The 17,283-nt window shown below is 38.8% G+C and overlaps 1 long non-coding RNA gene across 1 annotated transcript; it reads left to right on the top strand.

The window, feature by feature from the left end:
- The first annotated feature begins 10,209 nt into the window (after positions 1–10,209).
- Positions 10,210–16,049, top strand: LOC149917195 (uncharacterized). Its single transcript, XR_016467987.1, has 3 exons — positions 10,210–10,234; positions 11,163–11,236; positions 14,766–16,049. It is a non-coding gene; the product is annotated as an uncharacterized LOC149917195 (long non-coding RNA).
- The last annotated feature ends 1,234 nt before the right edge of the window (positions 16,050–17,283 follow it).

The raw sequence follows: 17,283 nt of genomic DNA, 5'->3' as shown, positions 1-17,283 counted from the left end.
TAACTTGACTTGTCATTTTATTTTTCTTTGTTAATGAACATTACATTAACAGCTTTCTTGTTTTGGGATGTTTTGTGATTTGCCTCTTCTAGCAATAACTTCCCTACTTTGATGTGAGTATTATAAACAGTACTCTAGATAATGGCCAACTCTACCATATGGAGCAATAAAAATGCCTGGATCTCCTTTTGATTTATACTGCAGAGGACAAGTAATTCAATTCGCTCCACTACTTGATTTGTTTTTCATTGCCAGTACACATTGGGATGAATACTTTGGGGATTATTTTAATGCAGAAATATCCAGATTGCTTTATTTGTCTAGATATCAGCACATTTTCCAGTTTATGAATAGCTGTTTTTTTCATTGTTTATTCATTTACCTGGACTGAATTTCATTTGTCATTGGTAGGTCCCATAATCTAGATGTCTTCCCCAATGAGCTATACTGTACGCATTGGACTTTTTTCTTTATGCACTCAGTTGATGTTAGCATTACATGTGGAGACTCAGTTTATAATTAAAGGGCGTATTCTGCTGATGCCAGCTACAGTCTTCCTCTGCACAGGTCTATTATTTCAATCTGTCACAATCTGACACTAATGCAACATTTGTGCGTCAGCATTAGCCTCTCCCCAGTCTGTATTTGTGACACACAAGCACTAAAACTCCTTCAGCTAACTTTAGTTCTTACCTCTGACTTCAAAATCCCCTTTGGACTATTATGAAACACCTTCTAATAATCGAAATATGATTACCTTTACATCTTCCTTAATTACCAGGAAAGCAACAATTTATTTTTCTCATCAAACCAGCAGTTAATCACCCCAGCCTCAAGTATTTCACAGACATGCATGTACACAAAGTTAGTTTAACTGTACTTTGGTTTTTGATGGCACATTACAGGAAATAAGTCCGTAACAGCCATTCCATTCTCTTCACAAAAAAAGAAAAAATAGAATACTTGAAAAAATATTTTTTCCAGTCAAAACTCAGTACATATAATACAGTAAGTCTGAACAATAAATCAGCATTTTTAACATCATCTGGAAGTCCTTTTAATCACACGGCAATACTGATTTCTCAGATGAAATATATGATCCTTATGGCTTACCATCCTTTCATTTAAGCCCTGTCCTGAACCACTGGAAATGAGAACTTGCCATGAATTAAAACAGGGTGCATCTTGCTTTAAGATCCTCTTATTTTCCAAAAGGGCTTAAGGAAAGAGTCACGCCATCAAGGAAACACCCAGCAGATCTAAAATATAATTCTGTACTCTTCTCAAGCAAGATTTAAATTACTAAAACCTAGGGAAAAAGCTGCAGCATATAAAGGAAAATAAATAACATTACTATATAGTAAATACTATTAAAAACTAGTAATGCTGTCTGCAGCAGGGAATTCTCTCCAAGGGCAACTGGCTACTTCTTGCCTCATGCAACGTTCCTATTTGCCTTCACACTCTTCAAAGGGTACATTTAAGTAAAAGTCAGGTTATCACAGACTTCTGAACACACCTTAAAAAAAAATAAGTAATTGTCTGACAAAAGTTTGATACTTATTCCCTAATTTTATGCTGAGCAATCAAACACATTGATAAATAGTAAGGATTTATAGGAGCAAATAACCTCCAAATTTCGGGCGTGTTCCACTACTATTCATACATTTCTCTACTGTTGGAAGGCAACAATAGTTTGGGTTGTGTCCTCTAATGGCTCTGTCTGTGGATTGCTGTTATGCAAATCATTTCACACATGAGGTACTTATGCTCATTTAGCAATGCATCTGGTAGTACTGTGAGCTGCAATGTTTGCTAAGGCAACTGTGTCCACACGGAGAAAGTGATTTCCACATCCCTTGGAACGTTAGAGTGAGCAAATTACACTTTTCTCATGAAATAGTGCTACATAGGACAGTATTGATGAGGAGAATATAGGACTGGATTAAATAACTATATGAAATAATAAATGCAAGCCAACTCATGCCAATAATTCCACAGACCTGAAGCACGACATGTCTACCTAAATCGGATTTAGCTTTCAGGTTCACAAGCCTCATAAAGCATGGAGAATCAGAAAACAAGATACAAGAAAACAGTTTCTGCCATCAGTTTCTGAGCAAAATATGTGGCATGGAAAAGTCCAGGATGCAATATTCAAAATATGCAATGAAATCCAAATGGAAAATGGTAAATAGATCACAGTAAGCAGCACTGCTTATTTTTGACACTTTTTTGAAGTAGCCACTCTCCTTTATGGATTCCCTACCTTCTGTACATTTTTATGCTTTTTGTTATTATTTTCAGTACTATTTGCAGCTTCTAGGAGCTGGACTTGGAGTAGCCACTGATGCTTCTCAGGTGCAAAACAAACTACATGAAGAATCAGCACCGTATTATCTCTACAAACATGTACTCTTCCTCAGTCATTTTGCAGTTCTCAATCTAGTGGATGTCAGGGTATTTAATATCACCCATTCTTCATGGAGAATAGTCGTCCCATTTGCTGCTGTGAGATTGATAGTGCTGCGTGCTATCAATCCCAAAAGCTCTGATGCAGGCCGTGGACCTCAACCAAAAGATTCCTTTCTGTGCTATCAATCTCGCAGCTCTGTACTCTCTCCAAGTCTTAAATCAGGCTGGTTGATATCTTTCCAGTTTCTGTATTCCTGCATCAGCAGTCTAGCTAAACACGGTCATCACTCACTACCTCTGTTTCAGCAGTGGTTACAAACACAATATCACTTTCTGCAACGTTACACTCTTACTATTGCAATTACTATTTATTTATATTACAGTAGTGCCCACAGTGTGATCAGTGCTTTCTAAACCTGAAGAAAGTCACAGACTCCATACCCCAAAATGGATGAACTATACAGGGATTTTTTTGAAACAGGTCTTTCAATCTCAGACTGTACAGATAAATATCAAGCACATCAGTTTTGTGATGAACAACAGCAACGTTTGGTCCGTTATGGATGCTGCTGTCTCTAATACAGCGAGTTCTGAGGCACCTCAAAGGTTGCTGTATATTGGAGTGGAAAGGCAAAGATTTTTTCCCCTCCAAGCCTTCTGGCCCGTAAATGCTCCTTCCCACTCTGACAGAAGCAATACAGGTTACTTTGCCTAATGGCCATTTAGTGGCCTCCTCAGGTATTCTTAGAATGCCTTACATGTCATATGCTTCTGGAAGACAGTTTGTGTAAATGTGACCATTTACAAAATTGTTAAACTGGACTTGTCACCATCTTTTTACATAGCTCAGATCAGGACATTTTTAAACTAACTGCATCTATAAGGTGTACTTTTTACAACTGGCATCCGGTAAAAAATATATTTAGAATTTGGAACTTCAGAGATAGGAGAAATCTTCAGTCAAAGGCTTACGGCTCAGATAAAGAAGAGTGGAAATGCCCCTCGTGTATTCAAGACTTAATATAAGCTGATAATTAAACCCTCTACCATTATTGTTGAATTTGGATTTTAAATCCTTAAAATATGGGAACGTCAAGTCACCTTTCCCACTGAGACTATTTAACAATTGAAATTTATGAACCATACCCTTCATTATGACTTCCATTATGTAAGGGGATCTTAATTTTAAGCCCATTCCATTTTTCAGTAGAAGCCTGATGAAGCAGTATGAACCATAGCTTTTACAGAGCCTCCTCCTCAATAATAATTAGATAATGCCCTACCTGAGTATTGGGTCTACACAGTGTCAGTCCTGTGATTCAGTGTGTGAAGTCAAAACGAGCTACTTACCAATTAGCTAGGTACTCTATTCTCAGTCTTGGTAGTGGATGAAATAAGAGTACAAGGACTCAGCATAAAGCCAAGGAAACCACCAAAGGACTACAAGCAGCAGCAAGAAAGGATGAAGCTTCACAGAGGGATGAAGAAATCACTTGTGTTTGAGCCAAGCTGAAGTGAGGAGCCAGATGTGCATGCTCCTGTTTCTCAGAATTTGTAACATTCAATAAATTAGTGGAGCCCATTTACTATTCTATTTTTGTTGCCTATAGTGGCTGTCACAGACTGAGGCCCCACCATGCTGACATACTGGACAACTCCATTGGAAAGGTTTAGTGCCTGAAAACACAACAGTCTGTGAAAAGAAAAGGGAACAACAGAACAAAAGGGAAAATAACGCAGAAGACCAAGTCAGTGAAGAGTTGGAAATGATACAGCTCCTAAACAGCAAATCATAGATAGATGTGCTCTGCAATCTTGGAGATCTTGAAAAAAACATACTGTATACATGGCAAGGCGAAGCATCAGCTTGATAACACGAAGGAGGAAAAGACCTAAGCAAGACAAGGCTAGTAACAGAATAGGATGATAAGGAAACAGGACTACTTGCTGACGTAGATGAAAAAAATGGTACTGAGCTCCTCTTGAGGTCTTGAATGTGGGAGATAGAAAGGGGCTCAGTGAGAAGGTTGCTTCCTTTTGCTGGTGGATGAGACATGCAAGCTACACAAGGAACAAGTTTATCTGTAAAGAAAGAAAAAGATAATTATAGAGGGTCTCTGCAAAATGCAACGGTTGGGTGGAAAATATAACAAAAAAGAAAAATCAGTGAAACCCAAGAATTTCTTTCTGTATAAGTAAGTTGGGAAAACAGGTTTTACATGAACCTATCAGTTTTGATGAAAACACACGTGGACAAAATTAAAATGCAATATTTCAGTTGGCCTAAAAAGTTGGGTCAAGTAGCCTAAGACAGAAATGGTTTTAATTATCAACAAAAGGCCATTTACTAGCCTCTAACTTATATTTCTATTTTCTCTAATTAATTAATACAAGGTCCACGATCTGTCAAAGATTGAAGGCGTTATCTACTGCAAATGCATAAAAGTTTTTTATATTTTAACAGATTTATTTTCATTCTAGAACCAATCTCTTCTAGTCTCAACTTCAGCCTGTAATGAATGTATTTAGTGAACTAATTTGTTCTTTTGTCAAAATCATGATTACTCAGTTTTTGTATCAAAAAAACAATGTTTCATGTAAAAAGCTCTGATTTAACTTTTTCTGCTTATGGTGAGACTATAAAGACTCTTGTATGAATCTTACAGTAATATCTTTACAGAAGACAGAAATGAGGATATAAAAACCTGAAATACAGTTCACTTAGATTGCAGTTTAGTAGAAGTGCATGACACTTTATCAGTTGTATAAGTCCGTCTAACTAAATTATGTTACAATGATGATGCTATTAATCATATCCACAGTATTCTTCCCATCGTAAGTGATATCTCAAATTTACTCAGTCTCTACTAAAGAAAAATATCACATGCTCATTTATCCTCTATTAAAGAAAAAAAAAAAAAATGGAAGCAAAGTAATTACTACTAACAGTGACGAGAAATTCAAAGCATGAACATATGCCAAAAACAATTGGGGAAAAAACGAACAGTAAATTCTAACAGTAAAACCATTCCATTTTTCAGCAATAAAGCAAACTATAAAGCGACTCTATAAACCTGTTAATGTAATGTAAATCAAGGCCTGTAGAACCAAGGTCATGCAAAAATTGGAACTTCCTTAAGACAGGAAAGCAATTTAAGGAAAAATATCATGCTGTATGGTATATACTATCCTATCTATTGAATACCAGTAGTCAAAGTGATGGGAGAGAGGATATAAAGCAGCACAATGGATTTGAATAGAACAGAGCACCTACCAATATGCAAAGTAGAAGTCTATTTAAGGGAAGGATAATTTAAAGGTTATTTCAACAAAAGCAAATTAACTGCACAGAGTTCAATGTCAACTTCAGCATTTCAGCCCACCCTAAATATTAAGGTTTGCAGAGAGCAAATAGCCAGTATTTCTTTCTCTGCTGTGGCGTGTGATGCTGGAACACAGAGAGAAGATTCATTTAAAATGAGTTATTAAACACGTTCTGAAAAAAATATATATATTTATTGCTGCTTATTGGCTGTATTTTGGAGGGAGGGTAGATTTGCTACACCGCAAACCTTAACATGACATTTTAGACCAGAGCCCCCCATAGCTATCAATTAACCTTCATTTATTATAAAACTGACTAACTGCAGTGATTCAAATCTCCCTATGTAAAAACCGAAATCACCCAAATGCTGCTCCTTTTCTCACAATTACCTTTGAAATGAACCCTTTTCTGGCCAATTTAAACTAATTGGGTATAAGAAATGTCCATCATCATGTGTCTGTTTTCCATGAATGCAAGGCAGTGTTTTTACATATTGTTGCACATGGCAGCTAAAATTATTTCAGTAAACAACATCTTTGTAAATTTTCCCATATAGCATTACATTAGGCTGAAAGCTTATCACGTTTTTCAAAGCAAAAGAAATGCCAAGAAGGGCACACAGAGGCTTCTGCACACAGAGGCTTCTGCACACAGAGGCTTCATCTTCCATGCCTGCAATTGTCAAAGGGAATATAATTTTTGGATTTTACTGAATTTACCCTGCTGCACACACTCTAACTTCAGTGCTTAATAACTGCTTCTGTGTATGTGCTGAAACATTTGCATGCTGAAGCTAAATACGTGAAGGAAGAAATGCATCATTAGCATCTACATGCACATTTCTAAAAATTGGAACAAAACACCCCAAGGAAAAGATCTCATAAATTTACAGTTGAAATGGTCAAAGACCAATGGCTAGAGAGCAACATTTAACCAATTAACAACACAGTGTGGCTGTTGTTTGCTTTAGGCTTTTTTTGTATGGACTCTGACATATGTAGGGGTGTATGCATCTTCTGGGTGGAATGTGAATTAGATCAGATATAATGCATACCAGCTCAACGGGGTGCCCCAAAACACCCACCGCCCACCCCATCTATTGCTGCATTTGCCATCTTAAGCAAATTCAATTTCTTTCCTTGTGATAAAATAAGCCGGTTCAAAGTGGATAACATCTCACAATAATGAGTCCCAAAGCTGTAATTTAACACAAACCTAGCAATTCTATTATAAAACACATCCAGTTCATTAAAAACAACAAACCAGCTTGTATATGATCTGTATCACCACAAATCAAAGATCAGCAAACTAAGCTGAAGGGAAATGCATGGTCCAGAAGAAGAAAAAAAATAATTCTAAGCAATGTAATCACCTCAGAAGACAGCTAATTTAGATTAAATGTTCAGATAAAACTATGTTTGAGTCATTAATACTGAGATAAAAGTAGTTCTTAGCCAGTAAACTTAAAAAGATCGTAACTTTCTTCTATATAAATTATAGTACATTCGTGCTAAATATATATATATATTTAATGTATTATTCAAAGTACTTTTGAGTTTACTCAGCCAAATTGATAGTATCAGCAGTCTGGTTAACAAGTGTTAGTTTATTTACTGAAAATCTGGGTTAAATACAAGAGAAATCCATTTACAAGATATAACCAGCATATTTTGGACTCATTTCATGAGCTACTGGGCACCTGGCAATTCCCATTATCTTTAATGAGAAGCTTCCAAATCTCTTCAAAATATGAACACTTGGTGCAATGGGACCCCAGCTGAAACACCTATATTTTAGCAACCTAACCATTGCAAAGCCACTAGCTATGTGGCATTATAGCCTCTTCCTTTTGCTTAATGGAAAGAATCTATCAGGTTTAATGATAATGAAATATTTTTTTAAATCCTCTATGCTCAATAAAATGCAAGAGATGTGGCCAACACATACTGTTCCGAGTGGTCAATTCTAGTTTCAAAGCAGCTTCTCTTAAAGGCATATCTTTCTAATTGCTCTTTCCAAAGTCATTTTAAATGTAATGGACTTTTAGAAGGCTTTGAAAATAGCGTCTATGTTGCTGCAGCAATTTGGTTTACTGCCTTAGCATCCTCCTCCTGAAGTACAATATATTTACTGCAACAGCAACTAAACAACTCGCAGGACAAGGCAGAGGGAGCAGTGTGGCCACATCTGAGTTCAGATCTACTTTGGTGTTCACATAAGTCACGCTGAGAGAAGAAGGAATACATCTGGATGTACAAAACAGGGCAGATTAGGAATGCCTTAGTACATGTGCAACTACATCCCAGCACAGAAATCCCTCCAAAGGACAACTGGAGATTGAGACTAAATAACCAAAATCCCACTATACAATCAGTAACTGTTCATTAGGCACTTTCTATAGTGAGATGCATGGTATTCCTAAAGCAGAAACCACTAAGCAATAGGGTACTTCAGAGATTTGTTCCCCTATCATGAAGAAAACCTAAAGATTAGGTTCATAGCCATCTGCACATGGTAAGTGACCCAGAAGAAAGTTAGTTAGCGTTAGGAGAAAAAATGTTTGACAAAGGTGAGACTCAAGACTTAACTTTGTAAAGATAAGCTGTCTCAGGTTTGGGAGACTTCAGGTAATGACTGGCTCTGTGCTGCTTCAGAAGTGATTACAGCACAGAAAGAGATTCATTTTATAAGTACAGCTTTTCATATGTGAGCTTGAACAACCACTTCTAGGTGTTAAAGGTATCACGTTGCAAGGTTATCTTGTCTGTATAAAACCTACAGGGGAACAATTATGTATAGACTAAAGATCTGCAGGGAATGGAAATGTTGAGCACTGTTTTCTATTTAAACTTTGGAAAGGTTATACAAGAAATGAAAATTCTGACACTGTATTCTGCAGCCATGAAAACCTTGCTCTATTTCAGTGTTTCCAAATGCCTTCATATTCTCTGGAACCCCAGAAGCAAACCAGAAATTTGAGGCTTCCCAAAATACTCTGGGGTCAGGGAACACGTCAGTCCTAGGTCAGTCACCAGTGCTCCAGTAACAAAAATTTGCCTGACAGGCTGACATGATGCCAAGAAGTCAGGAAGCCTGCATGCCTGCCAGTTTGACAGAGAGGATGGACAGGGAGCAGTCTCTGTTACATTTTCAGCTGGGATATTTTAATTTTATGGTAAGTGAATCTTCTGGAAAATAATTGCGATGGCACGTTCCCAGACCTCAGTCCTGCTCTTATCCGAAATGCTTCCTTGAGCAGGATGAATAGTGAGCACAATCCTGGAGGCTTGGACCACTCAGGCTGACAAGGACACGTTCTGCAGTTAGAGCCAGGCTTCCATGGATGGGAAAATGTCACACTGTGCTAAAATGAAAGCTACTAGGCATTAAAGATGCACAGACATCTTCCCTTTCAGAGCCACGTGGATTGCCAGTGTTGCAACTAAACTGGGTTTCAAAGATGTGGACATTGTTTAACAGCAATCAGCGGCTGCTTTGTGCATACTGTGCCCAAGGCTTCACCTTCACAGTGTGCAGAACTGCTGGCTGCTTTCTACAATGTTCAGTCTGCAACAAGAGAGCCTGTGGGTGAAACTCTTATTATCATAAATGCATTTGTAATTCATCAGTTTACTTGGTTTGGACTGGGCTCCCAAGCTTGGCACTTTACATGGAAGTTGAACTACGCCAAAGCAATTACAGGTTTCCAAGTAAGCTTCCAGTTGCTGGAGAAAGGAAGAGGAAAGTAACTAAAACCTGTTTTAAATAAAATGGATTTCTAGTGCCAAAGACATTGTGACATTGCTTGTCTTCTAAACAGTGATTAAGATGAACTACACAGCAGTGTTCCTAAACACATCATAGAATGGCTTAGGTTAGAAGGGACCTTAAAGATCATCTAGTTCCAACAGTACATACAAACACTTTCCAGTGTACCGCTTTCAAAGGAAAGTTTTGCTGGGTGTCATATTTAATTTACAAAGAACTTCTCTCTAGCAGTTCTTCAGGTTGTCAAGCAGTAAGTCTGCAAGATTTCAACATCATTCTGTCTATCCACTGCTCTAACAAACCCAGAGGAACCTTGGAAGTCAGATAATTTTTAACTACTTATTTTACTTCAATAAAATAAATACTTTCCTATCAACTACGAAGCATTTCAGTTAGCAGAGTCTGTACCCTGAGCAACACCACTTCAGCCTGCTTTGACACAGACAGGTATTTAATAGTATCAATAGTATATACCACACCACTATTATTATCTATGGCAATCAGGACTTTTACGTTTACTGCTGTAGCAGAAATGCAAAGTCATGGCTTGAAGCAGTGATTGAGCACCTGGTGGGAAGGGAGGGCCAACCCAGGGGAGCTCAGGTGCAAGCAGTGTACCTGAATGACTGGAAGTGTCCACCCCTTCCCAGACCTCATTTAAAGGTTGGCAGTGGGGGTGAGGGCATCTCTTGTTGGAGATTCCTGCCTGTCTGAGGCCTTCTGAAGGTAAGCAGTGCTTTTCCTTCATTTCTCCATCTGTGGCTGTTGTATGTAGGCTTGTTCTCATTTACTGCAGCCAGAGGCTTTGCTACCCTGTTATTATTGCACTACTTTCCATTCTATTATGGCATTACAGCTGCTAAAAGAAATGAGAAGTTTTTGTGTGGGCTTCCAAAAATAAATAAATACAACTGTGGATTTGCACAGATACCAGTTATACCACTCTGATTAATTTTTGGTTTGTTGGCTTGATTTTTTTGTTGTGTTTTTTTCCTCTGGAAAAGAGTAAATCATTTCCTTCCTCAAAGCTTATAAAATGAGGTGGTCAGAGAGAGTAGGTAACAGGTTTTGGAAATGCTCAGTTTCCCTCATAGCTGAGAGAAGACACAGAAGCACAACAAGCCTTTAGATACAGAAAATACCACATAGCACTTTCAAAGGAAGTTGACAGCACTATTCCTTCAGTGTAGTAAATTATGCTGGAAATAAAGTGAGGAATTACCAGTTTTCTGGATTCTATACATTGAGAAGTGATACACAGTATGAAATACTGCTTTCCAGGTAATGTAGGATCCAATTCTATACTACAACAGTCACCAGTTAATTGCTGGCAAGAGAGGAATAAAAAATGGAGCTGTGGATTAAGCGTGAAACTGGCAGTAGGCAGGCAGGAACCACAGGAAGCAGTCTTTTCACATGGATTAGCTTGGTTCTTTGCTAATGTACTGCAATTAACACAATATACACCAATAACCTGAAATATATGGCAAAGAGAATCCAATCTGCTTGAGTAGGCTACTGCTACTGGCTGTAATTGGAGTAAGACCTGTTTTATCAATACCAGCCTCATATAATATAACTCAAGTAAGCGTTATGTTCCTCATGTTCATTACATTTTCAATTTTCTTTTTCATAACTTCTGTATCTAATTAAGGGGAGGACAACTCCAGCAGTGGCTTAAGATGATAACAGCAAACTATGTTCTTCTTTGCATAGCCCTCTGCCCTGGTGAGTGCTGTGCCCTACATGTCCTTAGTTAGAAAATGGAAAAGGACTTTTCACATGCAAGCACTTTCTTTTCCTTTCATTGTCTTCCTACAAGTTGTCCTCTTAGAGCTACTTTTCTACTTTCTATGTGATCTTTGCCATGACTTGATTCTTAATGTGGCTGAAAAATGGGACAAAACATTTGCTGTGGGGCTCTGTGAGACTCTGGAGTCGTAAGCAGGAGCTGATGTTGCTCACACCAAACCTACAGATTCTTAATTTATAGTAGTTTAACTTTTTCTATATAATCTGGAAATAAGTTTACCTTATCTTTTACTTAGAATTTTACATATTAAACCCAATTACGATGTACGTTTTCTTTTAAAAGTGAAATCGTTCTCCTCCTATCTCTCCAATGCAGTAGCAATGTTGGAGAGAGAGAAGTGACTTAAGAGAATCAAAAAGCTTCCAGAGTATTTCCTCCTCACAAAATAACATGATTATATTAATGCAGTGTTTCATTAAATGAAAATCAAGCCAACCTAGGCCTGTAAATGTTACTTCACAGGAAATAAACCCTTATTAGCATTCCCTTGCTGCTGCAGCAATTCTTTCAGAGAAGTTTTATTGCTGCAATATATATTCTCTGCCTGCTACTAGATTTCTGTCTTGTTTATGGAATTTAAATGGTGTATTAAACTAAATTCTTCACCCTGCCTCTTTCCAGAAAGAGAGATCCCAGACAGATGAGTTGATGAAAAGAAAACCAAACAGAAATAAAATGCCTTACGCTTTTGAATTAGAATTTGGTAAACAGCCATGTTTGTATCAGATATCAAATTCTCTACTGACCTCTGCTGAAGCTGTCATGGGAGCAGGTGCAGAACAAATGTGGTCAAAGCCATGTATTATCCTGAGTCCCAGACTCAGAGCTCTTATACTGCAAAGTGGAAGTACCAGAAACACAGCTCTGCAAGCAGCCAGGTACCATCATATCCCTGCCAGCTCATAGGTAGGATGAACCCTGAGCATCCATATAACCTGGGGCGGGGGCTGTAGCCTGCTCTCCTCCAACTACTACCCATCCTTAGAGCCCTCCAAAGGTAGTAGAATCTCACACAAACTCCGTGTATGAGTCAGAGGAAATTTTATGTTTAGAAGATTAGAAAAGATCAGCTCTGACACATCTAGTAAGACTACAGCTACCTGAATAAGAATCAGTGCTGTAAGGAGCATGTTAACCACAACTAGTGCTTAACCCACTGGTTTAGTGAGTATGGTCGTGGCTGGACTTGATCTTAGTGGTCTTTTGCAACCTTAGTGATTTCAAGATTGTATAATTCACCAGCTGACTCCTAAAACTGGCATTATCCAAGGGGTGGCCATTCCTTCCTCCTCCCTCTGCCAGCTCCCAGTGCAGGTTTGGCACACTGCTTAGCCTCTGCTCCTTAACAAAGCTGAACTCAAACAGTTGTGGTGTGTGGAATAATAAGGGCAGGGCCTAAATCTTCTGCTGCTCTTTCCAATCGAGAAGTCCCTCTAGTGAAAAACAGTCCTGAGCACAGACCCAGCAGTGCATGGTTGCATTGAGCAAGAGCCATGTCAAGTGGGTTTGGTCCATCTGGTCTAAAATACGTTTTTTAGTTTGCTCCCACTAAGCAAACAACTCTGAAAAGCACCTAGTGACTCCTCAGGAATGACTGGGAGAGAAGAGGTGGGCACTTTTATCAGATGGAGCCTTCTCCAACATCCTGCACATGAGAAGTGGTTTGGGCAGGGAGTGCCAGCCTTTCCCCAGGGTTTCTCTCCATCTGGTAGACAGTTTATGTAAATAAAGTCATGCTGTGGCCTTCCTCTTGTTCAACTGGGAGCAGACAGCTTCTTTCCCTGTAGCGTTTTGGACCCCAGGGCTGAGGTTTAAAGCCAGAATACCTCTACTGAGTTCACTAGAGTTGCACTAAAATTAAAATGGTACAGTCAGAATCTTTGAATCCTTAGCACTCCAGTCCTGCTAGCGTTATTTTATTTATTCAGGATGTCTTCCCAGAAAACATCCAATTTAGATAATAGCTAGTGGGAGAAGCAATCCCCTTTAGGGATCGGCAGTGGTTGTTATAAGATTTCTCAACAACTATTTTCTCAGCAGCAAACAATCGTGCTACTGAAATAGTACTTTTGTAGCATGTACAACTTCCAGAGCTACTTAGGTCTATTAGAACTAAGGAAACAAAACAAACAAAATGTGAACAAAGGATTCATGAAGCAAGATTAAATCATTCATAACAAATGCATAGTTAATTCGGCCTCCTCTCTTGGTTAGATCCTGCTTCTAGCCAAGGAAAGCTAGAAAAACAAAAAAGGCCAGGAGATGTAGTGCACCAACCTATCTCATGTCCAGAAGAGAGGGCTGAACAAAGCTTTGCATGTAATAATTTACTGCAGGTGAGACAGGGCTGCTCGGCATGCTGAGGCTGCAGCATCATTTGTATGTGACATAGCTGATGGCACACAGGTCCTGGCAGCACCTAGACTTCTGCCAATCAATGGAGCCACCTTGCATGGCACAATTAGGCGTCTGAACACCAACGTGCACGTTTACAATTAAAGCTTCAATTTCTTCTTTCTGAGGTTTGTTCAGACTACTATTTCCATGAGCCAACACAATTAACGTAATGTTGCCGTACTCCTCAAAAGTCATTTTAGGGCCAGTGGCAAGGGTTATAAAATCAGTCCATCAAATTCAGTCTGACTGGATTCTTCACCTTGCTGGTATTGTGTGTATACCCACAGATGAAAATATCAGGAAGCCAGAGTGGGATCTTCTGGCTCTTTGTTACTTGTTGGTGACCAAGCGCCCTTCCCAAAGCACTGCTGCAGTGGCAGACCAGCTCTGGCTACTGCCCACATTTTAGTCCAAGACAGAAACATTTCAAACACAGGAATAATTCTTGTTTCGACTCAGCATTTTAACAAGAACCTTAAGTTTGGAAGCTGCCAAGTGCAGATAATAAATCTATTTCCCTGCATCTATTAGTTCTGTTTGTTGTGTACTGTATTGATGGCCTTCCCTTTTTAGGATCCTGTTTTAAATCACTGTCAAATACTCCTTAAGAGACTTCATTGTATTTTATCTTCTGATTTCACAAACAAAACAATTTCTTACTGACAGCTAATAAAAAATCAACCAGGCTGTTCATACTAGTGCTGCACATCACAATGCCTGACCCACTTGCACAGGACGGAAGCAGTGATGTGTTGTAATTGACAGCAAGGGAAGGGGGTTCCTCTGTGTATTGTAGTCATTGCTACACCAATGAAAACAAAAGGTGTCTTCTGTAGATTGCTCTCAGAACTCCCTTGTTGTTCAGCTCTTACAGAGCAAAGGAAATTTACCCTTTACATTTAGTACTTGGTTATTTGTCCTAATTTTAGTGGAGAGATGGCTTTTCTCCAAAAGAAGAAAGTTATTTTCAATTGAAAATAGATATAGTATTGTTCAAAAATACTATAATAAATGGCTGAATTTTTCACTTGCCTTTTTTTTTTTCAGATATTTGCCATTTATGGATGGAGCTCTGTGTATATAATTCCAGTTCTCCAAACTATAGGGGGGATAAATGTAGCTATACCTGCATTACTCTAATTCAGTTCCTCCAGATTTTCCTGAAGCAGATTGATGAAGAGTGGCTTTAGATCCCATATGTCTCACCCTACAGCGTGTCGTATGGTTTCCAGTTTGTACCAAAGTTATTCCAGTTTCAAACAGGCTAAGGTAAGGGCCTCAGCCCTCTAAAACCTTGTGTTATTTTACTTTTCCCACCTGTAAAATGGAAACAATAGTTCTTCACTGTTTTATACAAATAGTACTAGGATGCTGCAGAGATAAGAGACAATCAGCTAATCTTATAATAGGGATAATGATCTTGGTGGAGAATAAGGTATTTTGCTCTAAGTATATTTATGCCTACATAAGCACAAGTGGCAAACAGGAAGATATGATCCGAGTCTGCAAAATGTTAATTAGATTGCATGAGGGAAATTGTGAGGGTAAAATGCAACAACAGTGTAGCTACCCTACTGCTGCAATTAACTTCTCTCTTCAGAAGGCAGGAAAGCATGGCTAGTATTTAGCTGCAGCCTGGAACTACAGTTCATATGCACAATCTCCAAAATGTTCAATAACCAAACTTATAAGTTTGGTATGAAAGAAAAAAATCTGGCCATGATGAGTCCATTTCATCTGAAGAAACAGTATGCACACTAAAAATGAAGTAAATAAAATATATTCATAAGACTGACAAGAAGAATTCAAAGCATATACGGCAGGGCTATCATTTGGAGAAACATAAACAAGCAGGAAGGAGGAATATGCCAATAAAAACTTTATGATGTTCAACAAACTGCAAATAATCCTCAGCAACAATAGAGGCTGAGGACTGGCACTGCAAAAGGGCACCTTGGGGTATTGGTCAACAGTTGGATCATGTCCTGAGCAGATTGGTTCAAGTGCAGAGCTGGCTTTGCTCTGAGCTGGAGCAACTCTTAAAACCTGAATTACTCCTGTATTTATTCACACAGACTCCTTGCCTTGTGCAATCCTACCAATAATTGCTGGAAGAATCCCAGGGAATGCTTCAAAGCCTGCTGATAATTCAAACTGCTGCAGTGATGGTGTATGTAATATACTGACTGTATGCAATATACTCAGAGAACCTTAACACCTTCAATTGCACAACTGCACATTAACTCATGAATGTCACATCTGTATCTGCAGTGTCATGAAGGTAACAACAGTCTTACAAACCTTTTGAGTCAAAGGGATATCGTTAGCAATCTTATCAAAATCTTACCAAAACCCAACTTTACCCTTGCCTCCTAATATCAAAAGCTCTTCAAACAGTAGCCCTTGTGCCTTCTTTGGAAAACTTTAAAAAGAACTGCAAGAGATCTGGGTAGATTTTAAAGCTTCCAAATTACTGGAACAGAATCAGCTGAGATCTGACTTTGAGAAATGGCAGTCATGGAGGGGTCGCTCTTATGCTCAAGGGCATAAAGATAAGACAGACTTTAGGGGAAAAATGACATCTTCCCCTGACTAGTTTCAATGTCTTTTGTTTGGGGGCCACATACAGCCTCATAGGAGACTAGGGCAGATAAACAGAAGCAGTATCTGTGCTGCTACTCTGTTTGCAGAGGTAGGAGTTATCATTTTAATATTTTTCGTAGTGGCAGAGGTTGAGCTAATTTAAAGAGAGGGCAGGTTTGTCATTATTCAGCAGAGAGAATCCTCTTTCCCTTGCAAAGTTTGTCACAATATTTGTCACACAAAGGCCTATACTGTCATAGAAGTCACCATTAAGCACTGAACAATTCTACTTGTTCAGTTGTAGCATCAGATACACACAAAAAATCAAACACTATTTGCATGATGTCCTTCATTAGCAAAGATTAGTTTCACCTCTTGCACTTCTGAAGTTCTTGGCTCTTATCTCTAATTATGTGCTAGCTTGCCCAGCTGCACGGGGAAATTGTGCTGATAAAATCTTTAGAACTCACTTAAACCTTTAAGAACAGGTTTGATTTAAATTACACAGATATCACTGACTCTTCCACAGGAACTCTGAGATCAGAATTTGCTGTCTATTATTAATAATAAAAGGATTCAGAATAGATCTGTCATGGAACGTGAAGCAGGACAAACTTTGCCTCTTGGGATGTGATCTCTGAGTAAAGAATTTACTCCAGCATAATATCCAAAGAAAGGCCTCAGCTGAAAACCACTGAAGTCAATGGAAAGATGCTCTGAGGAGCAGGCTGCAGACCTGGAACTAGAGTGCTGCATACATCTCTATCTCCCCTACCGTTGTACTCTTCCCAGAGCACCGCTGCCAAGCAAGAAGGTTGCAGAGGCTGGGCAAGTGGCTATGCACAAAGAGGTTCTGGGGCTTTGGGGCTGGACTGGGGACATGGAAGAAGCATGTGAAGTAGACAGCCAAATACCTCACTTATTCTGAGGGATCCTTCATTGACATAGCCAACTGTACAGCTACCAGTAGCACATGCCACTA

The sequence above is a fragment of the Phasianus colchicus genome, chromosome 7, assembly GCF_987193195.1.
Source record: "Phasianus colchicus chromosome 7, bPhaCol1.hap1.1, whole genome shotgun sequence".
In the NCBI taxonomy this organism is placed as follows: Eukaryota; Metazoa; Chordata; class Aves; order Galliformes; family Phasianidae; genus Phasianus; species Phasianus colchicus.
The sequence above is the reverse complement of the archived record's forward strand: the minus strand, read 5'-3'. Positions and strand labels throughout refer to the sequence as shown.